Genomic DNA, 24,701 nt, shown 5'->3' with positions numbered 1-24,701 from the left:
ACCCTGTTACATGTGTTTTAAATGTGTGTATGTGTGCATTCAGAGAGGACTATTTAGAAATGTATTACAACTTTAAAGATTAATATTTAATTAATTAAATTACAAGTAAAATGATTTATTCAGTAAGCTTTTAAATCCAGGTTACAATATATAGTCAAGCAAGTATTAAGAATTACATTTAAGGGTACTTTAAGTAACAAAGTCCATTTACAAACTTAATAAAATTTCTTTGAATATTTTAAAGTGCATTTACAGTGTTAATATACTAAATTATTTTTTCATTTCCTTAGCATATTTCAATTAACATAGAAATAAAACATTCCTGAGTAGTCAAATAACATAAGTCCAACAAATTAAACACACATTATACATTGTTAGTTGTTTTATGTTTCCATATTTTGTAGAAATTAGATTTCAGCTATTATCATAAAGCTACTTTAATTGAGTATATATTTAAAATCAAAGTGACAATTCCTACACACGCTCCAAGTAAAATATTAAATATTAAATATATCTTAGAATACCAAAATGTGTATATTCCTTAATATAAATTTTTAAAATTTAGTATCTCAAATACACATATGTATGTATGTATTTCTAAATAACTCAGGAATTATTTTTGCTTGCAATATTGGTTGACTATATGTTTCATATAGAATATGTAGCCATTATACTGATAGATTCCTGTTGATGATACTCATAAACTGTGCTAAATTAAATTTATAGTTTTAAGGTTTTCCAAGTGTCCCTTAATGATAAAATCTTGCAAAATTATAGTAGAATATCACAACCAGGATATGGTCATTGAGAAAGTCAAGATAGGAAATAATTTTTCAAAACTAAGAGAAATTCAAGATACAGACTTTTTCCATCAACACAGGGTCCTTCATGTTGTACTTTTCTAGCTACACTTATTTCCCTCCTACACCTACCTCTTCCCTAACCCCTGACAACTACTAATCTGTTCTACATTTCTCTAATTTTGTCACTTCAAAAATATTATATAAATGGAATCATACAGTATGCAACTGCATAATTTTGAGGAATGGCTTTTTTTCACTCAGCATAATTCTCTGGAGAGTCACACAGATTTTTGTGTTTAACAATGGTTAATTCCCTTTTATTGCTGAGTAGTATTCCAAGAAATGACCTACTATAGCTTGTTTTACATCTCTGGTTTTTCCAATTTTGGGTTACTGTTAATAAAGCTACTACAAACATTCAATTACAGGTTTTCATTTCTCTTTGGTAGTGCCCAGAGTACTTGTTGGGTGATGTAATAGTTGCATGTTTAGTTTTTAAGAAACAGCCAGCCTGTTTTTCAGAGCACCTATACCATTTTAGATTCCAGCCAAACATGTATGTGCTAAGGTCTTTCTCCATCATAACCTGCATTTGCTGATGTCCTTATTTAAGTGCACACTGATCACTCACATGGTTTTAATTTACATTTTCCTAATATGATGTTTAATATATTCTTCTTGTGTTTACTATCTGTATACCCTTTCTGGTGAAATGTTAAATAATGCCTTTTGCCCATTTTCTAATTTGTTTTTACTGTTAAGTTTAGAGAGTTCTTTAAATATTCTAGATACTAGTCTTTTGTTGGATATGCAGTCTGCAAATATTTTCTTCCAGTCAGTAGTTATTGAATCTGCTGAGAGGGTCTTTTGCAGGACAAAAGACTTAAATTTTAATGAAGTCAAATTTATCATTTTGTCCTTTTACGATCAGGCTTTTGTTGTCAAGTATAAGAATCTTCCCTATTCCTATCCTAGATTATAAATTTTTTCTCTTATATTTTCTTTTCATTTTTTAGTTATACATTTTTATATAAGCTCAAGATCCAAAACTTTTGAGTTAATTTTTTTATAAGAAGGGAAACTTAATTCAAGATTACTTTTCTTCCCACCCATGGACGTCCAACTGCTCCAGCACCATTTGTTAAAAATGTTATCTTTTCTGCATTCAATTTCTTTTGCATATTTGTCAAAAATCATTGGGCATAATTGCCAGGGTTTATTTTTGTATACTCTATACTGTTTCATTTATCTTTGTTTCCAACTTTCCTCAAAACAACCTGGACAAGGTCTTAATTACCGTCGCTCTATATTGAGCCTTGAAATTGGGTAGATTGATTTCTCCCACCTTATATGCTTCTTTTGAAAAATTGTTTTAGCTATTCCAGTTCTTTTGTTATTCCATTTACACTTTAAAGTAACCATGTTTGTATCTAAAAATATCTTGCTGGGATTTTGATAGGAATTGTGGCATATATATAACTATATATCTATATTTCTCAATATGGAAAGAAATGATAGCTCTACTATATTGAGAGTTCTCATTTATTCCCTCTCTCCTAGGCTCACAATTTCCCTTATTATTAACACCTTACATTAGTGTGATACACTTGTTACAATTGATAAATATGGATACATTATTTTTAATGAAAGTCTATAATTTACATTAGGTATCATTTTTGTGTCTTATTGTTTTACCGATTTTGATAATTGCATATCATGTATCCTCCATTACTGTATAAAATAGAGTAGTTTAACCACTCTAAAAATCCCTTGTGTTCCACCTATTCATTGCTACCAGTAATGAACAAGTTCCTGTTGCTTGACATCCTCATCAGCATTATATATTGTAAGTGTTTAAGATCTTAACCGTGAGAATATATTAATTGTTGTGCAAAACTTATTTTATCGCTACTCTTTCAGAAAATATAGCATAGATGTGAAAATCAAGTTTGTTTCATAATGTTGTTAACTTCACCTATCATAGACCTATTCTGTTGTGGAACTTAAAAATGCACTATAGGATTGGAAAGTACAAAAAATGAACTTAACCCTAAAATAACTGAGAAAGATGCTTTAACAAATTATTTAAATTTTCCTTGTATATCTACTGGTAGAATGTTTTTGGATATGATTATTGAGAAAATCTCAAAATGTTTAGATGCAAAAGAAGTATATTTTAAGTTTTTCAGAGAGGCAAAGATTGTCTCCTAGAGAGTAGACATTAAAAGTAGAGGAGTTTCTATCATCACAACCTGGATAATATTACCCATCAATGAAAGATTATGTGAGGAGTGGGCAGGTACATAGGAACTGAGGAATGTGAGAGAAACATGGGACCACAACAAGAGGATCTAACTAAGGAAGATTCCAGATGGAGAGGAAGCTCAATTTAGAAAGCCACATCTGTGACTCATATGTTTCTTTTATTAACCTTAATGCCTACTATATTGCTTGATAGAGTGATAATGATGATTGGTGTAACACTGTAAATTAACGGAGTCAGCAAGTGAGGCCAAAAAAAAAGAACTGTTAGAGAGAGGATCAGTTGTCTCTCTAAGTAATTTTGGAATTGAATTAATAAATAAATAACAAGTGGAATGACAATTTTGAGATCAGTTTTCCTGGTAACATAATATTCTAGATTTCCAAACAGGGGTTTCTATTCTTGACATCAGCAGATCCCAAAAGATAAATCATCAATGCTAACTTGTTTGAGAAAAACAAAAGTTGGGAATTTGGCACTCCAGAAACAAGGACAAAGTGTCATTAGTTTCACGAGTTTTATAAGTTTCTTTTTTTTAATGAATGTGATAATAAACATTGGCATGTGGAAATAAAATAAATGATCTTTATTGAATTGTGAAGTCTAGGAAGACACATATTTTTGTACTTGAACATTTCAAATTTGAAATTTAATTTTAACTCTATATGGATTTCTAATTATTTGATAAGTAGTAAACCTGGACATCACATAGGACAAGAACTAGCCTGGTTAAAGCTTTATTTTGCACGATTTGTAAAATGCAAGATGTGGACTATTATCTTTTTTCTCCAGTTTACTTATCTAAATATGTGGAGATTATATCAGATAACTCATTTTCTAAATGATTTCCACGGAATACCATATTCTTGCAAAAGTGCCTTAGGGGTTACTAAAAAGTACTGGCCATAGACATGAGGATTTGAGTCCAAATCCCTCTCCAAACAGAGATACTAAGTTTTAGTTTGTTTTAGTTTGCTTTATATATTAGCTTTACACATAACAGCGCATCTGAAGAAAGGTTAGGCCATTACTAATAGCTGTACACCACTGAACCTCACTGGGTAAGACAGGGCTAGCATGTTATGAGGATTAGCATGAAAGGAGGATTGAAGTCCTGGAGAGTACACTGATATATCAGTATTATACATGGAAAATGTATAAGCTAGACTACAAGTGGAGTACATCCCCCATGGTAATGGAATGTGTCAGTGGAAGAATGTGTTTAGGTATGAGTATCTCATATTATAATAAACTTTCCTGGCAGACATGTTTTTAATAAAATTATCAGTTTAAAGAGAGCCAGCTTTAGGATTTAATGCTCTTATGGCCTTAATGACTTAAGGCTGTTTCCAATATGAAAAGAAAATGCATTAGGAAAATTTGACTCTACATTTGTAATATGAAAAGTCTTTTCTATAAATGTGAACTCTCCAGTGGGAACTCAATAGTGTGATGATTTGGCATAGATAATGTGCAATTTGAAAACACAAGGCCTTTGATTCCTAACCTTTCAAATCTCTCTTAGAAATTCTACAGCTTTTTGAGTCTATTAGTGTCTCATTTTTTCTCCTGGATTTTTTTCATAATTTAGCTTCAGATGGCATAGAAAATAGAAGCATGAAAATTCAGACAGCAATGTTTTTTGATTGTAATAAAAAAATTCTGGTTAGAAAAAATACTTGGCAGTTAGTAGAACTAAGTTTGAATCTTGGGTTTACCATAAATAACCTTACGAATTTTGTCAGATCTCTTAAAACCACTGAGATTCATGTAAGAACTGGAAAGACAATACTGTTCTCCCATAGCTTGCTGTGGACACTGGTATAAATGATGTATATTGATCTTAATATTTTCCTCAGCTTGACTGAACTTTACACATGCTTCTTCCTGACTCTTAGCTGATGACCTCCCTCTCACCCTCTTACAAAATCGAGATAGCTTAACCATAGAGGTTCCTCCTCCCTTTCCTTAGCATATTTACTTTAGAGAATGTGTGACTGCAAATTCTTTCTCTGCCCCTTTGTGATGTAAATGTTTTTAAAAACCTCTGATAGTTTTATAACTCAGAACTGTCTTTCTCAAGGACTTCGGAGTCATCCATTTGAAAGATTATCAGCAAGTAACATAGCAGCTTTATTTCCCAGTCTTTGTGGGAGGGCAGGAGGCTAAAATTCAGAGTGGCCCTTGCTCTGAATTGTAAAACAACTTCCTATAGTGAAAATAAGAGAAAGTTTACTTTTTCTTTGGGTAAGGCTAATTATGAATCAGAGATGGCCTATGGTCCCTCACCCCATCCTAGCTTTTAAAATCTCTCTAGATTTTTTATCTCAGTGGAGTTGAGCTCAGACTGAGTTTTAGTATCTCTCCCCTATTGCAATAGCTTTGGATAAAGTCTTTCTTACCTGTTGAAATTTGTCCAGTGATGTTTTTGCTTTGACCATACCTACAACATTGCCTGTTCTCTTTCCTGTCTCTTTAAAAAAACTCAATTTTCCTTGCCTGTGCAAGGAAGTATAAAGTTATAACACAAGTTCATTAAATACATTGTTATAAAGATATAGACTTTGTAGAAGTTTGTCAGTATCCACTGTTATTCCTTTGGAAATAAACCAATAAAAATCCAGAAATTCAAATCCATAAAACCATTGTTTAAGGAGGACATAGTTTTTGGTAACTAATATGAATTTTAAACTTTCATCATGAGAATATAACCCAAAAGGCAGAAATCTGAGATAATGGGTTGCCAAGAGTTGATAGACATTTGATCTCTGTTTGAATACCTTATTTTCATAAGTTTATTACTTCTTGGAAGTCAATTTCCAAAGCATAAATCATTCATATCATCCTCCTCCTCCTCCTCTTCCACATCATCATCATCTTCATTTAACAGAATATTCACTTATTAGTGTAACAACTCTATTTTTAAAGTATATGCCTTATTCAGTCTGACTTAGGAAATGAATTACATCAGTGAACAGTATTTTGGCATGTGTGTGAAAAGCTCAATTGACAAGTTTACTCACATATAACAGGATAACGTGAGTTGGTGTATATGGGTTGGCAGCCATCTGTAGTTCAGTGTTTATAAAAAGTTTTAAGAGTGACTGGGAAGAGATGAGGCTATACTGACCAGCATATTCACAGAGGAGCCTGCAAGGAAGAAGGTACTGACAAAAGAGGTTCCACTAGAAGAAAAGACAGATATAAAAGCAGACCTGAGGAACACATCAGGAATTTAACCAGAGGAGACAAAGGAACTAGAATCTAAGAATTTACACACAGGCAGGGAAAATTTGCATTTGGTAAAATCTAAGATTTTTGTTTTTCTGAATGAGTTTGACCCAGCAAAAATCCTGTTTCATTCTGGCATCTGAAGGTACCTGTATTCCATTACTACCATGTAACCAAATGTATAAAGGCATCGTGTGTAAGTTTTCAGAAACACACACTAGTTATTTAAAGAATGCCTCTTCAAAAGAGAGACCTATGTGAGTCATACCCCTCTTACACAATGGCAATCTAATGTGAAGGTAGAAGTAACATATTTTTCCAGACAAGCAAAACTTCTGAATATTACCATATAATTCAAACCTTCTTTGAAAGAACTGCTTAAAGTTATACTTTCAGAAAGTAGTCAGAAATATTCAAATGAACCTCAATTCAAAGACATTGAAAGTTTTCCACTGAATATTAATTACTTTTGTTTAGCTAGAAAGCACTGCTTCAATGAAGCATATACTGTCATTAAACATAAATCGATAGATTAAAATAGTATCTTTAAAACTTGCAATATCTGTTTATTATATATCTTAAGCTGTACTTGGTCATTCCTATCTAGTAATAGCTCTCATTTTCCATCTTATTTTTTTTTAATAGATCTTTATTGGAGTATAATTGCTTCACAATACTGTGTTAGTTTCTGTTGTACAACAAAGTGAATCAGCCATATGCATACATATATCTCCATATCTCCTCCCACTTGAGCCTCCCTCCCACCCTCCCTATCACACCTCTCTAGGTCATTGCAAAGAATGGAGCTGATCTCCCTGTGCTATGCAGCTGCTTCCCACTAGCTGACTATTTTACATTTGGTAGTGTATATATGTCCATGCCACTCTCTCACTTTGTCACATCTTACCCTTCCCCCTCCCCGTGTCCTCAAGTCCATTCTCTATGTCTACATCTTTATTCCTGCCCTGTCACTAGGTTCATCAGTACTTTTTTTTTTTTTTTTTTTTTTTTTTTTTACATTCCACATGTATGCGTTAGCATACGGTATTTGTTTTTCTCTTTCTGACTTACTTCACTCTGTATGACAGACTCTAGGTCCATCCACCTCACTACAAATAATTCAATTTCATTTCTTTTTATGGCTGAGTAATATTCCATTGTATATATGCGCCACATCTTCTTTATCCATTCATCTGTCGATGGACACTTAGGTTGCTTCCATGTCCTGGCTATTGTAGATAGTGTTGCAATGAACATTGTGGCACATGTCTCTCTTTTTTTTTTTTTAAACATCTTTATTGGAATATAATTGCTTCACAATGGTGTGTTAGTTTCCACTACACAACAAAGTGAATTATGGTTTTCTCAGGGTATATGCCCAGTAGTGGGATTGTGGGGTCATATGGTAGTTCTATTTTTAGTTTTTTAAGGAACCTCCATACTGTTCTCCATAGTGGCTATATCAATTTACATTCCCACCAACAGTGAATCTTAAAAACAAAAATAAACCTTCTCCTGACTGAACTTCTCCCTCCATACTCTGCCCCTTTGCTTTGCTCTTTATGAAGCAAAACTCCCTTTCAGAGTTTTAATTTTTACTCACTTTCCCACTCCTCTTGTTCTCTATATGTTTTAAGAATATTTTACCATCTATGGCAAAAAGTTTATCCAAATCCTTTGCTCAATTTTAATAGGGTTATTGTTTTATCATTCAGTTTTAAGAGTTCCCATATACTGGATACAAGTCCATTATCATGATTTGAAAATATATCCTATTCTGTAGTCTTTTATTCTTTTTTAAGCCCAGTTTAATGGAAGAATTTCCTTCTAACCGGCTCCTGCCAAAGTTACTGATTACCTTACACGTTGCTAAATCAGTGGTCAATTCTCAGTTTACTCAGTTTACTTTTATTTTTTTTTGGGGGGGGGGTTATATATTTATTTATTTATGGCTGTGTTGGATCTTCGTTTCTGTGCGAGGGCTTTCTCTAGTTGCGGCAAGTGGGGGCCACTCTTCATCGCGGGGCACGGGCCTCTCACCGTCGCGGCCTCTCTTGTTGCGGAGCACGAGCTCCAGACGCGCAGGCTCAGTAGTTGTGGCTCACGGGCCTAGTTGCTCCACGGCATGTGGGATCTTCCCAGACCAGGGCTCGAACCCTTGTCCCCTGCATTGGCAGGCAGATTCTCAACCACTACTCAGTTTACTTTTGATGAAGTGCCCTAGATTCAGTCTCTCATTTTCTTCTCTAACTACACACATTTTCTTAATAATCTACTCTGACCTAATGACTGTAATTGACATTTATATTTTTCTGTCTTTCAAGTTATCATCTCTAACTGGCATTATTCTCTTATTTCCAGAGGGAAAAGGGAGAATCTCAGAGGAAGATATAACTTTTGGAGGAACGGCTAAAGTTGTATCCCAGAGAAGGAGAGAGAGGGTCAGAAAGTTTATCTAAAGAAATAGTAGCTGAGAACTTCCCAAATCTGGGGAGAGAAATGGACATTCAGATTCACAAAGCCCAAAATATCTCAAATAAGATCAACCCAAAGAGTATGTATCAAGATACATTACTATCAAATGGTCAAAATTCAAAGACGAATAGAATTTTGAAAGCAGTAAAAATGATTCATTACATACACGGGAGACCCCACCAGACTTCCAGTGGATTTCTCAGTGGAAACATTGCAGGCCAGAAGGTGGTAGGAATATATATTCAAAATACTGAAAGAAAGAAAAGAAAAACCTGCCAAAAAGAATACTATATCCAGCGACACTATTTTTCAAAAATGGAGAGATTTTCCCAGACCAAAAAAAAAAAAAAAAAAAAAAAAAGCTGAAGTAGCTCATTACTACTAGACCTCTCTACAAAAGTGTTAAGGGGTGTTCTTCAAGTTGAAATAAAAGGTTGTGAAAGAAAACCACAAAAGTATGTGAATGCATAAAACTCGCTGGTAAAGGTAAATATATAGACAGATACGGAATACTGGAATACTGCAATGGTGGTGTGTAAATCACTTCCAATTATTTCCCTAACATCTCCATTTGACATCTGATTTTCATCAAAACTAATATCTTAATATTTCTCCCAAAAGTAGCTTTCTTGACAACTTCCTTATCTCAGTTGATGATAACTCTGTCCCTTCAGTTACTGAAGTCAAAAAAATATGGGGTGATTTCCATGTTTCTGTTTTACACCTTGTATCTAATCTATAAGCAAATCTACAAGCCTTTATTTTCCATATATATTCAATTCAAGCACTTCAAACTCCTCTACCTCCTTAACCCTGATTACAGCCACCATCATCTCATAACTCGATTACTGGAACACACTTCTGCCTGGTTCCCCTAATTATAATCTTGCCTCCTTATTTTCTATTATGACCGTTGAATCAGATTATATATATATGTATGTGTATGTGTGTATGTATGTATGTGTATATATATGCCAAAGGCTGTCACTCATTTAAAAATTCTTCGATGGCTTCCTATTTCATCCAGTATAAAAGCCAATTACCTCTCTTACTCATCCCCTTCTACTCTACACACTGAGACTACTCTATTCAAACACACTGGAATTTTACATTTTCTTGAGCACAGCAGTCACATGCTCACCATAGAGACTGTGTGCTGGCTGTTTCTCTTTCCAAATCTTTCTTTCACTAGATGCCTATTACCCTTCTATAGTCAAGTCTTTTTTCTGATATCTCTTTCACTGGAGACAGCCCTATTTACAATGCAATCACAGTTCTTCTCACCCTCAAAACACTTCAATCCCCATTATACTGCAAGAATGTTTATCTTTTCTGTATGTCAAATGACTTTGTGATATATGTAATTTATTTTTGTTTACTGGCAATATATGCTTCTCTGCTCAGTTAGAATTAGAATAACACAGGGCCAGGAAATTTTGTCTGTTTTGTTTACTGATGCATCCCAACACTTAAAACTGTCTGATACACGGCAGACCTTCAACAACAACAAAAAATATGTTAAATGAATACTCAGGTTCAAACTGGTTTATTTGTATATATGCTATGACACTTCAAGTTCTGGTTATTTTTACCCCTTGTTGTTCTGAGCACTATGTAAAAATTCTTCTGTTTCAGATGAGAAGGACATAGGGTACTTAGAGAAAATTTTAAAAGAGAAAAAACCTGATTAAATATTTCAAAAATAGTACCCAATACACAAAATTAAAGTAACTATAATTACTCATCAAGGATGTGGAATAATGACTTAAAATCAATATTTCAGCCTAGGAAGGAAATTAGAGACGTATAAAATGATCTTTTACCTCCAAAGTTACATTTCTAGTTCTCTTCAATTGTAGTTATATTATGTATTCTCAGTACTTCTCAGTAATTTGTATTTATTTCAGTTTTGATACACCAACACAGAAATATAATTAAGCAAATTTAACCTGCACAAAAACTTATACTCATTTTTTAAAATGTCAACAGAATATTCTTTTGTTTTTCAAACTCTGTGACAGCTAGACTCACCTGTGCTACTACAATTACCACTACAGCAAGTAACAACAGCAAAACAAATAGCATAAGACACAAAGCACCGTATCCCATTTATTTCACATGACCTTCAGAATAAACTAAAGGTTTGTTAAAGTAGATGTTATTACTGATGTGACAGTTTATAGAAAAAAGAAACAGTACATGTTGTTTAAAGGCCTATGATGAGTTCATGTGGTTAGGGTGTGCTGAAATTAAGACACAAACAACTCCTTTGTATTTGCCAAACTGCACGCTGGCTTGCACTATTCGTTAAGGTGCAAATATTTTTTACAGTACCATTTTTTCTTTTCTGTAGGGGTCAAGAACATAAGTCTTCCTTTATTTTCTAAAACATGTTGTGAGCAAAACTTGAGTGTTAAGAAGGAAGACAAGTCTAATTGTGCTGTTGATATCTACTTTGATGTTGATTTTAAAATTTATAATCCATGTGATATCACTTTAGTTCCTGATTTTAGGTTTTGAAAATAATCTACGTCTGTAAATTCTAACCTACAGCATATCCTCCATTTGTCAGCTCCCATCCATCTCCACTCCCATAGGAATAACACAAGTGACCAATAACTCTTCCAAGGCCTCCTCCATGAGTCTCCTAACTGCCTTCACTTTTTCCATTGTAAACCTCTAATAACTGACAAAATGCAATTCTTTTTTTAAAAAAAGCAACTAAAAAAAAAACAAGAAAATTAAGACATGAATGAAATTGTATTTCTAGTGATTAAAGATTTATATTACGATCAATATCTAGTCAATAACTTAAATAAGGATTTAGCTCTTTTTAAAACTGTCTAAATTTAGAATTACTATGCCAAACAAGAAGTTATTTTAAATATCACCTTAGAGTTTTTTATGATCTTCCAATGTCTTAAGTAGCTCCAAACAAACCTCCCTTGAATTTTATCACTCCTCTTTTTATACAAAGAGACAGATTGCCTTTGACAGCTTCAGGTGAGTGTAAATGAAGTAATTTATAAGATACGTAATATTCCTTAGCATTATATTTTAAGAATATAGCCTTAAAAATTCAATCTGTAAACCATGCAAACTTCCTTGTCATATTGAATAAAATCCCTATAACTCTAGCATGAGTACAGTAAGTCAATGCATGTTTTAAATTATATTGTGAGAAGCTAGCATATTCAATGAAATGATCAAGATAATTGCATAAATGTATTTCTCATAATGTAAGTAGTAAATTTTATAGTACTTATAGGAGTCTGTTTACAAATTGTAGTGAACTCCAAAATAAATGAAATAATGTTCATTCTTCTCATTGTTCATCTTCAAAGCAAAAGTTTGCTATGAGGGTAAATATACATTTAGGCAGAAAACACACTTTCAACTTGAAGAAAAGTGATAAACAGACAAAATAAATTTCAGAAATAAATGTGGGTTTTGTCATTGGAGGAATCCAAGATCTCTATTTTACATTTTTATAACCAATAATAATTTTACAAAAAGAAGTCATTATTATCTATATAATAATAATCATTGAATCCTGGAAAGAGTTCTTTTAACCTCCAAAATGCTTATATAAATATAACTTGTAATATGAATTTAATTTTTCTGTACAACACTCTGCTTATTTTAAAATATAATTGTCTTCTTTAGGATTATTTGCCTTAACACCTATTTTTTTGTGTGTGTGTATATATACATATACATTATTCTACATACATATATATATAAGGTATAAAGAATAAAGTATCTTTTCATTTTATTTATCGTATACACACATACACACATATATGTAAAATATATCACTCTACCTAAAAAAGTGAAGGCCATCTTGAAAGGGAATAAGACTATAAGCAGAGATGCCAGTTAAGAGGCTGTTTTACTAACCTAATGCAGTAGAAATGAAATTCTGGACTTAATAACTGTTCTGGGGGTAGAATAAACAAAGCCTGGTAAAGAAAGGATGAAGAAAGTGAGGAATGAAAAGGGTGAAGAATGTGCTCCCAGATTTCTGGCTAAGTCAGACTGTTGGATTATAAATAGTGACTGAAACATGTTAAGGTAGAGAAATTATGAAGAAAGTTCAGCAAAGACATTGAGACATCAGATGGCATAACTAATGCACTGCTTTATATTTTACCCACAAACACAAAATATATGTAGAACTCACACTATACTGATGAAGATAACATTCAAAACAACTAATTATTTGAAATCATATAGAAAAATGAACACATTTAAAAACATTACTTAAAAATTATTGACAACACTGTAGTATACTTTAAAGTTTGCTAAAAACTTAGGTATTATGTTAAGTGTTCTTATTACAAAAAATAATAATAAATAAAGTGCACAGGAGGAAATTGTTGGAGGTGATGGATTTTATTTTTTGGATATGTTTATGGTATAGATTGTGGTGACAGTTTCACGAATATATACTTATCTCCAAACTCATCAAGTTATACGTTAAATATGGACAGCTTTCTCTATGCAATCATACCTCAATAAATTGGTTTAACATAATTAGTGACAGACTGAACAGTATTGGCTGGGCATATAGTGCTAGCTGTGTTCTTGTGTGATATTTAATTAAATTATTAAATTCTCAAATGGTAATTAATTTGAATTCTAAATTATCAACATTATTTTTCACATTTATGATAGCATTATAGAAAATGTTTTATCAAGATGGCAGATTGAAGAAATTCATATTCTTCCTATTAAAAATACATTTATGTTAGATATTAGATAATATGCAAAGTGTTTAGGGTCTACAATGGCTTTAATGACCATATCTTGTTTTAAAATTTCTTTTAAAATCAGAAAAAAGAGAAAATCAATTTTAAGTTAAAGAAAATATTTTAATATATAATGTTAATACATTCATCTTTATATCAACATGATCTGAAAATATGATTTTTAATATTTTTATGGAGAAACGGATGCCCAAAGGCCAAGCCCAGAAAGTAGTAATGTGGCCTGATCCAACTGACATAACTAGATCCCAAACAGCATACATTTAACTGCAAAAATGTAAATAAGTACTACTTATGAAACTAAAAATTTGTGAAATCTTGAAACAATAAGAAATAAAAGATATTGAGACTAGGGCCACCACGTTATCTGGGGCCCAGAGTGCTCTTCTAAGGTGAAGAGAGCTGAACATTGAAAGAAGAGAGAGACACATACATACACACAGAGAGAGAGAGAGAAAGGGATTAACAAACAGGGAGAAGAAATGTCATCTCTATAAAGCCCCAGAAAAAATTAAAAACACCAAAAACAAATCTTAGATTCAGAAGTAGTAGGAGTGGTATATAACCATGGAATAATCATTATGGTTAATTAGTAAATAAGCAAACCAAACAAAAAAGCAGCACACCAGAAGATCTGGTCCCTTCCCAAACGCAGTGAAGATCGAAGATACGGGAACTTTGCATCCTGTACATCAACTTAAGGACTATTTTCTGTAACCCATGATGGCCTTAGACAACGAAGCAGTGCAGAGTCCAAAACTGATATGGAGCTCCAATAAGATAGTGAGAGAAATTAAAAATAAGACACAAAGTTACTGACAAAACTTCCTTCCTTTCCTTATTCATTTATTTAACAAATATTTAAAAAATGCCTACTATTTTCCAGGCTATTCTCTAAGTACTGGCGATTTAGCATTGAACACAACAGAGTTCCGATCTGCATGGGGCTTATATTCTCTTAGGGGTGACAAAAAATAACTAAACAAACAAGAAGTTACACATTATGTAAGCAGTGATGTATGTTATGGATTAAAATGTAGCAGCATACTAAAAATAGATTAGCAAAATATAGGAGTTGTTTTTTTTTTTTTCCATAGGGTGTTCATGAAGCCTTACTGAGACAATTATACATGCATATATTAGGGTAAAAAAATCCAAATAAAGTAAAGAGAAGAAGCAAGTGCCTGAAGCAGGAATAGGCTTACAGTGTTAAAACTACAGACAGAAAGATTAGAGTAGCCAGAGCAGGGAGGTGGGTGGGTGAGGCAGAATGTTTTCCAGGACACAAAACAGTATTTTAAACACACTGTAAAGACTTTTACTTTTGTACTTACTAAAATTAGAAGTCATTGGATGGTTTTCAGGAGAGGAGTAAAATGTTTCCAGTTAACTTTTAAAGTTTCGCTCTGCCTTCTTAGGAGAATAGACAGTAAGTAAGCAACGGTAGTAGTAAGGAGAATAGTTAGGAGACTGTTCTAAGAACCCAGGCAAGAAATGATGATGGTGAATTAGTTTTTTAACTGCTGTGTAACAAGTTACCATGAACTTAGTAGCTGAAAACATCATAAATTTGTTATCCCACAGTTTCTCTAGGTCAGGAGTCCAGGCCCAGGTTAGCAGGGTACACTGCTCAGGGTCACATCAAGCTGAAATCAAAAGTCGTCCAGGACTAGGATCTCCTCTAAGGTTCAACATCCTCTTCTAGTTACTGGTTATTGACGGAATTCATCTCTTTGCCATCCTGTGACTCACGTCCACATGCAACTCCTAGAGACCACCCTCAGATCCTTGCCACATGGCTCCCTTTCCCAACAACATTGATGATTTCAACGTGAGAGATGTGGAAGAATATGGGGTAACAGTGAAAGCAGGAGAGATATGTTGATTTTCTAGAATGTTTCTTCTAGAAAATAATGAAAAAGTAATGGTTTAATATGTACTAAGGGCAACTATTAGAAAGATTTACATATGAAATATAAATTTTAAACCACTAATGGAGGAAAATTAGACAAATAAAATTCACAAAAGGTAGAGCAAATTGACAAGATTGCTCAGAAAAGAGAAAATGTAAAAGAAAATCTTTAAAATTAAATAAAAAATGCATGATGAAAATATTGCAAGTCTGAAAGAAATAGCACGCAAAAAAGTGAATATCTCCTATCCTCCTTCCAATATTCAGAGGTTTTCGGATTACATAAAAACTGATGAGCAATTTATTCTAGTTGAATGAGAATTAAGAATTAAGAAATAGGACTTACTATAAAATAGAAACCAGGATGGATAGCTCAAAAGATGAAACATCCCAACACATATTTCTGGAAAAGCTGTTAATGTGAAAAAAAAATAAACAAGGAAAATGGCACTGCATCACTGAAGGAGCTACATTAGGGGAGAGAACCAGTCTTTCTAAGGGGACTATGGAGCTTAAAAAGCCAAGTAAAACATGCAAGTGAGAAAGTGGGGCTCAGGCAGGTAATGGGTATCTACTGCAGTCGTGTCTTGCCATCACCCTTCTTCTGCACCCCCATAGTAGGTGAGCCTGCATTGCAATCTGGCTGATCTCCCAACTTCTCAGTTCCCCTTCCTTTTATTTCCTCACAGGTGTTTTTCCTCAATAAATTCCTTTGAATGTCTATTCCTGTCTTGGCCTTGACTTCTCAGAGGATAATCCCGAAGGTGGTGACAATTAAAAAGAACCAGAAGGAATGCCATATTCCAAAAGTGTAAGAGGTAAGGATATTTTGAGTAGAGGAAACAGCACGTGCAAATGGCATCCTGGCTAAAAGAGATAGGCAGAAGTCAGAGGAAACAGGGTCTTCTGGTCAATAAGGACAGTTTAGATTTTTCTTTTCCTAAATGCAATAAGTCTTTGAAAGTACAGTAAGTCCCTCATGGTTTGACAAGATCATCACACCGAAGGAAAGAATGTACTAATTAACTTTTAAAGTATAGTCCAGTGATGCAATTTTAATTATTGGTAATATTTAGATATAGAATGAATGATCCATTAAGCGCAAAGTCCATACGTTTTAGCAAGTTTCTAAGTTCTTACAAACAACCTCCAGTTAAATACTGCTGCCAGGAACAGTAACTACTTCAAAAGATACTGTGAGGAAAATGTCCTTGTTATTTGAGAAGTATCATGATGATTTTATTCTAATTTAATATTAACATTAACCTAATTTAATAAAGTCATATGTAATCAACAATTTAGAATTTGACTATATTTAATGGCATGAAGGAGGAGTAAAATCAGTCTGTATGTACCCAGTGGGAAAGTTATCATGTACACAATGTTCAATCACTAAAATAGTGATGGTGTGGACTCCATTCAAGTAAGTCTCAGACACAAAGAGATAGGATATATAGATATGAGATATGTAAGCAAGAAATGTTTTTAAATATTTAGAAGCAGAATTAAAGAAATAAATGTAACAATTCAGGAGATTATGTCTATGATACTTGAGACTCGATCTGGTTAAATCCAAAAAAATCAAAACAACATCATAAATATTGTCCCAACGAATGACTTTTTCTTAGATGAAAAATATAAATAGAATGTAACACAACAGCTTATGTTTTCCAGGGACATTATTAGGCTTTATCTTTTGAGATATTTTTCACTTTCCACTTTCCCGAAGGCATGCCACAAACTGTACAACTTGAAGAGTCCAAGTTATAATCATCTGGGTTCTGGCTTCATAACTAGTTTCCCTACTTCTATTCTTGCTCCCTTGAAATCCATTCCTCATAGAAAATCAAAGAAAATTTATTTTTAAAATCTAAGCCATATTAAATTCTGCTTAACAGGTTCCAAAAATGTCCCTTTACACTTAAAAGAAAATAGAAGCACTTTCCCTGTTGGTAAAACCAACATGATGTAGCTCCTGCCTAACTTACCAATCTGTTGTTTTACTGGTTGTCTTTAATCACTCTACTCCAGATACATCGACTTTCTCTCTCCTCCTCAGAAGGATCACACTCTATTCTCATGACACTGTTTTCCTTTACCAGAATGCTCCCTTTAAAATCATTCAGGTCTCTGCTCAAAATGCCATATCCTGATATGGGCCTTATATATCAGTTACCTATTGCAAGATGCTGTATAATAAATCATCCAGTATTCAGAGGCTTAAAAAGTATTTATTTAGCTCATGAGTCTATAGATCACTTAAGTACGTGAGACTCAGCTGAGTGGTTCTTCATTGCTGGTTTGGGCTCAGTCACATACTTGTATTGATAAGCCAAGTTTCATCTAGGCCTATAGGGATGACTAGGCCTATATGGATGTCTTTCATCTTCCAGGCTAGTCTAATCATACTTTCAGGGTGGGAGCTGAGGTTGAAAAACAGAAGTGAAAGCTTTTGCATGTGTCACATATGCTGAGATCCCATTAGCCAAAAAGTCAAATGGCCAAACTCAGAATCAAACTGTGATAGAATTAGACTCCACCGCCCTAGGGAGTTGACCTGCAACACAACATATCAAAAGACACGGATACAGGGAGAAATGAGGACTGCATCCCACCAATGAAATTAATCTACGATAGTCTGCCCTCTGGCCACAATTATTCACATTACGTTTACATGCAAAATACGCTCATTCCTTACCAAGACCTACAACATTCCATTTGACCAGATCAACATAAAGTCCAAATGAGTCTCATCTTAATCTGGGGAACTATGAACCCAAAACACATCTCTCCGCAACAAGCCCAAAGTATGCAGTGATGAAAGAGAGGCAGAATAACCACAACGAACGCTTTCATTCTAAATAGATACGAATAATAAGAGGTACAGAGCCTGTCCTTGGCAGTTTTTAAATCCTGCCAGGTTAGAGCTGTCTGAGCGCCTGCTCTGGGAGTAGGAAGTACCCCTTCAGTAGACATTTGTTCTAGTCCATAGCAGTAGGCGCCTCAGTCCATTTTCCTACACTTCTCTTGACTTCACCTCCTTGGGCATTGCTTGTTTTCCTCTACACTCCTTGGGCACTATTGGAAAATACTGCAGAATTTTCTCAGCCTGCTTCCTAATAAAAATTTGGAGGCCCAGAGATTTGCTTTATAATAATTTAAGTAAACTCAGTCCTGTTTAGCTCAGACTGTGAAAACTTTTTTCAATATTATTTCGGAAAAATGTTGTTTTATTACCCACTGATTATAATCAAACTCATACAATGAAAGCCATACTTTCTTGCTCTACCTCCCTCTCTGGATTTATTTTCTACTATGTTGAGGTGAGGCTTCTGTGTGCTATGAACTAAAGCTTCTGAGAAGTTCTGAGAGAGCTGAAAGTGTCTAGGAGGCACTGTCTTGAATTTTTAAAAGGTCATGACAAAGGGTTTCACAACACTATGGTTGTGAGATCTGTATTTTGCGGCCCATATTTTATTTAGTGTATTATACTAGCCCAGGGTATTATTATTTTTCTAAGCTATCAAGTTCTGGCCCCTCTTGTAAACTGCACCAGATTTTTTTCATTTTGAGCACATCTCTTTCTTGTACTATCTTATACTATTCAGTTAAAAGGAATCAGCTTCTGATAGCTGGTCTGGAGAACTTCTTGTCCAAATCCAAAAATTTATTATGTAGATTTTTCATCTGTTCAGTTATAGAAGGATTTAATTTTATGAAATAGTCCATCACTACATAGTACAGGTACTACTATCTGTGTGTTTTTACAATGCCAAACTTCTGTCACCAGATATATGAGTTTTTCCCCATATCAACCAATTATTCAACTCTCCAGACACCAATTGTGTGTCGTCCTACAAGTTAATTCAATTCTGACACTAACTATCTGGACTTTGTGCACATCCCACAGGTTAAGGGCTTAGTCTGACAAGATAGCTCCCACTTCAGACAACAATATCAAGTCGGGCCACTCATACTTCTCATACCAACTGTAACAGCTTGTTAGCATTTGCCTACTTTATTTCCTTAGTACGCACTGCAATTCTGAACTTACCTGGTTTTGGTTCTTAGAGTTTTTTTTATTGAAACTTCAGATCCAGGTGTTTCCTTATTTTCCTGGCTGGTATGTACTAATGAAAAACCATATAAGAGAACTTCTGGAAGTTTGTTATTGCTCCCTGTATTGCCATTGCTGCCTGTTCCCTGGGTGTGTTCACTTCGTTAGAATTAGTTGTACGCTGCTGACTTTTGTACTTTTCCATAAGTATGCGGTGCTTCTGGAAAAATGTTAACTACAGTTTCAATCTACAATCTCCCAGTAAGTTACCATTTCACACCTACAGTTTGCAAAAATTAAAAATGTGATATAGAGGACATCACCATCATGGTCAAATTAGGAACCTCCAGCCTCTGTCCCCCAGCAAAGACCAACAATTAGACAGCTATCCATAAACAAAAATCACTCTGGGAGAGCACAAGAGTCCACTAAAGAAACTTCAGCAATACAGTGGAACAAAAAACCGGAGAATAACCACATGAAAAAGGAAGGAAGAACAACTTCATCTTACCTGCATCATCCCATGCCTGCGGTCAACACTGCATAGCGCCAAGAAAGAACTTCTCAGCTCAAGATTGTTCCTCTCTCAGGAAAGGGAAGGCAGGATGAGTGGAGAGCTTCCATAGCCTTTTGGGACACTGCGTGAAGGACCCACTTTGGTCTCACCCTATCCAGAGACCTGCAATGCTAAGACACAGAGACAGCTATGAATAAGGTAGAAAGGCAAGGGATACCACTAGCAGCCACACAGTGGGAGTGACGGCTGTTCTCCTAGGGTCCCTGCACAGGACCCCAGCAGCTTCCCCCACTGAAGAAACCAAGGGCCAGTGCAGCCCATAGAGATTCCACTGCTGAGATTTTATCCCCACAGGTCTTCCTGTTAGTAGACAGGAGCCACCTGAGTCCCTCCCTGCTCCCTTTCCAATGTCCCTATCCCCTTCCAGAGCTGGAATCCATACCGGAAGCTAGCCCTAGCCTCTGTGACTGCAGGAGTGCAAGATAGCAGCCTAGACCTCTGAAGTTGACCTCCCCCTCACTGTGTGCACATTTGGGGTAGCCCCTCAGCTAGAGAAGAGGTCAATGAAACTGGGAGTTACTTTTTTGAAAAGATAAACAAAATTGGAAAGCCTTTAGCTAGACTTACCAAGAAAAAAAGAGAGAGCTATACAGTATATCCAAAGGAAATGAAATGGCTGTCCTGAAGAGTTATCTGTACTCCCATGTTCACTGAAGCAATATTCACAATAGCCAAGACACAGAAACAACCTAGGTGTCATCAGTAGATGAATGGATAAAGAAAATGTAAGATATAGATATAGATATATAGATACACACAAATGGAATATTACTCAGCCAGAATAAAAGAGGGAGAAAATCCCTCCACTTGCCACAGCATGGATGGATCTTGAGGGTATTATGCTAAGTGAGAAAAGTTAGACAGAGAGACACAAATACTGCATAATATCACTTACATCTAAAAAAATCTAAAAAAGCTGAACTCCTACGAGCAGAGATTAGAATCATTGTTGCCAGGGGCCCCTGGGTGGGCAAAATGTGGAGATGTTGGTCAAAGATTACTGTATTTCATTACATAACCATTTTTGTTTTATTGTAGTAACTACTAAGTTGGCCTGACTTTCTCTCATGGCCTATACTTTCAGTTTTCCCTTCTGCATTCCCTATTAATGTATATCCTATTAATATCAAAATAAGTAACATCTTGGTTTTATTTTTTTATTTAGCATTTAGTATATGGCATGCATAGAGCTAAGCATTTGAAACTTGCAAGCGAATTTGTTTTTGCTAATGATTGCATGAAGAGAATATCTTTCTTCTTACAATTTGAGTAGTAAACAGAAGCTTTGTGAGTTTAGGCAAATTGCTTACACAGTTCATAATGAAAGTACAAAGACTTCAACTATGTTTCGTCTGAATCAAACACCCGTGTGCATTACAATTAAGTAGCTATTAAAACAAAGGGTATTTAGTAACCTTTTCTAATTTTGCTCCCTGGCCTGTAGAAATTACACTGTTTTACCACTGAGGTCTCTGAGATGGGGAAAAATTAGCTAGGTCATTGTAGTTCTTCCTTCCATTTTTCATAGGAGAGAAATACTATATTAGGTAAAGAAATTAAAGAAATGGAAAATGTGATTAACTGTAGTTCCACATTCTTCTATGTATTTTTTGGTCTAGTTTATCTAGCTACCATCCCAGAGGAGATAATGTGAAAAACAAACCAAAGAGTTATCAAGATTACTTTCTAACTCAAACATCTTTGTAAATAGAGCTTATCATTTATATCTTTTTGAAAATACTTTGTTATTGGTATTCTTAAATGAATAAAATAAATTACTCAAGGAATAAAATGTTGCACTGCAAATATGGGGATTTAGTAAAAATTTAATTAGCAAAAATGTTGACACAATTTCCATAATAAATTCCAGGGCATACTGATCAACTATCCTTCAAACTGCCTTTACATATGATGTAGAGCTTTTACAGTTATATAAAATATATTGCTAAGGCATTCATTACGGTGAAATTTAGTTACAATGTACATTAAAGAGTTATCATATATATGATTATCATACCCTGAAGTGGTATTTTGTGTATCTACTAAAAGTTTATATAGAAAATCTTTTAAAGTTAAAAGGGATATTTGTTTTATTTTCATTTTGTGATTTGAGATACCAGAGGATTGAGAACATGGTAGAATTTTGCCTGTCTCTTTCAATAAATACTGCTTTTCTACTCTGGAGATTATGTTAGCAGTTTTTAAGCAAGGAACTTATAATTTCTCACATTTGTGATCCTTTAATATTTGCACAGCATGCTTTATAAATTCTTTTTGTTGCCATTAGACCTTCAAATTACATATGTACTTGTATACATACATTCTTTTTTTAAAATAAATTTATTTATTTTATTTATTTATTTTTGGCTGCATTGGGTCTTTGTTGCTGGGCGTGGGCTTTCTCTAGTTGTGGCAAGCGGGGGCTACTCTTCATTGCAGTGTGTGAGCTTCTCATTGCGATGGCTTCTCTTGTTGTGGAGCACGGGGCTCTAGGCGCACAGGCTCAGTAGTTGTGGCTCGCGGGTTCTAGAGCACAGGCTCAGTAGTTGTGGTGCACGGGCTTAGCTGCTCTGTGGCATGTGGGATCTTCCCGGAACAGAGCTCGAACCCGTGTCCCCTGCATTGGCAGGCAGATTCTTAACCACTGCACCACCAAGGAAGCACTGTATAGATACATTCTTATATCCTGGCTTGTGTTCAAGTAGCTTCATTGTTTTTGATTATAATGTTTAATGTTCTCTTGCCAGAAATATTTATTCTATGTATTATTTTGTAAGATTGCATACAGAAAACCCAATATTCACAAAGACTATGTAATACAAACCAATATTTTAAAACTACTGACAGTAAATAACAAACTAATTGGGTATAAAAATCAGAACTATAATATCTCAGCTTTTCTTTTAGTATGAGATATAAAAAATTCTTATAGATGATATAGAATTGCTTAGAATTAGGAAAGGAAGGTGGTATAGAGAGCTGAGCATAACAAGTGGCTCCAAAGTCAATCAGCAGAAAGAATACAAATATACTAAATAGGGATGTTGTTTTATCTTTTATGGATATTAACTCACTCTGTTTTAAATGGGCCTAGACTAGGAAACCTATGGAATGACGTTCAACCTAAAATAACTTATCTTCTAAAATTCTATTCTCTTGGCCACACACAATGTGTGAGCACTCTTTAGCAGTCTGACTCCCATGGACATGGCATTTTACTATCCAGGGGAATCTGCATGCATCACAGATTCAACGTGCATTTCTTATTCAAGATTACTTATAAAAATCCTAAATAAGACTGGCTTTGTGTTAATAGAAAAGTGGCACAAATAATCACAAACAGTAGGTAATCCATAAATCATTTATATTTAATTTTAGAATTTATTATGTAAATTGCATTGTACAGTAGAATTACCATTCTAATACAATTTGCTTAGGATGATATTTAAATTAGTTTGCATTCCCCTGTCACCCACAATTGAAGGTAAAATGAGTCAGCCCATAGGTGTGCTTAGGTGGGGAAAAAAGCCGCTTGGAAATACAAAATATGCTGTGAAAAATACAAAACTATAGATACTAATGTTTGCTCCAAGAAAGGGCCCATAGCAATTACTGAATCAGTCATTCAAAGTTTAGATAGAGGCATAAGATGGCTTTTTTTTTTTTCGGTGAAAATGCTTGTCACTTTATACCCACAAATATTTCTGCTTTGACATATTCCCAAATGAGACAATGTTCTCATAGTATTCTTAAAAATGTATGTTCTAGCCTAAATTCCTTTTCTAACATTTTATGTTTGTATACACTCAAAGGTGTATAATGGAATCCTGGGGCTTATTCGGTCTGAAGAAAATAAGAACATGTTTAGTCCTCAAATAGATGACAGTGAAAGTTAAGAGTTCAGTCACACATTAATTAGACAAACATCATATCACTTACATGTGGAATCTAAAAAAAATGATACAAATTAACTTATTTACAAAACAGAAACAAACTCACAGACTTTGATAACAAACTTATGGTTACCAGAGGGGAAATATGGGAGGTAGGGATACATCAGGAGTTTGGGATTAACATATACATACTACTATATATAAAATAATCAACAAGGATCTACTGTATAGCACAGGGAATTCTACTCAATATTCTGTAATAACCTATATGGGAAAAGAATGTGAAAAAGAATGGATATATGCATATGTATAACTGAATCCTTTGCTGTACACCTGAAACTAACACAATATTGTAAATCAACTATACTCCAATATAAATAAAAATTAAATTAAAAAAAAAGAAAATACATAGCGTTGGCAAGGCTATTGGGAATTATACACTCTCATTCATTTCTGGTTGGAGTTTATACGACTCTGGAGGATGAATTGGCAATATCAGCAATTTCACTTTCTGGAATTTATTCTACAGATATACTCACTATGTGAAAAGATTTTGTTCATCATTGTTTATAATAAATACTAAAAAAATGAATATGTTTCAATAGAATGCTGGTTAAAATAATCATGATAAATCCGTAAATAAAATAAAGCTGGATAAAATGTAATCAATGTAAACTGATACAGCCACTATGGAGAACAGTATGGAGGTTCCTTAAAAACT

This window comes from Balaenoptera borealis (genome assembly GCF_965194805.1).
Source record: "Balaenoptera borealis genome assembly, chromosome: 18".
Lineage (NCBI taxonomy): Eukaryota > Metazoa > Chordata > Mammalia > Artiodactyla > Balaenopteridae > Balaenoptera > Balaenoptera borealis.
Note: the sequence above shows the minus strand (reverse complement) of the source record.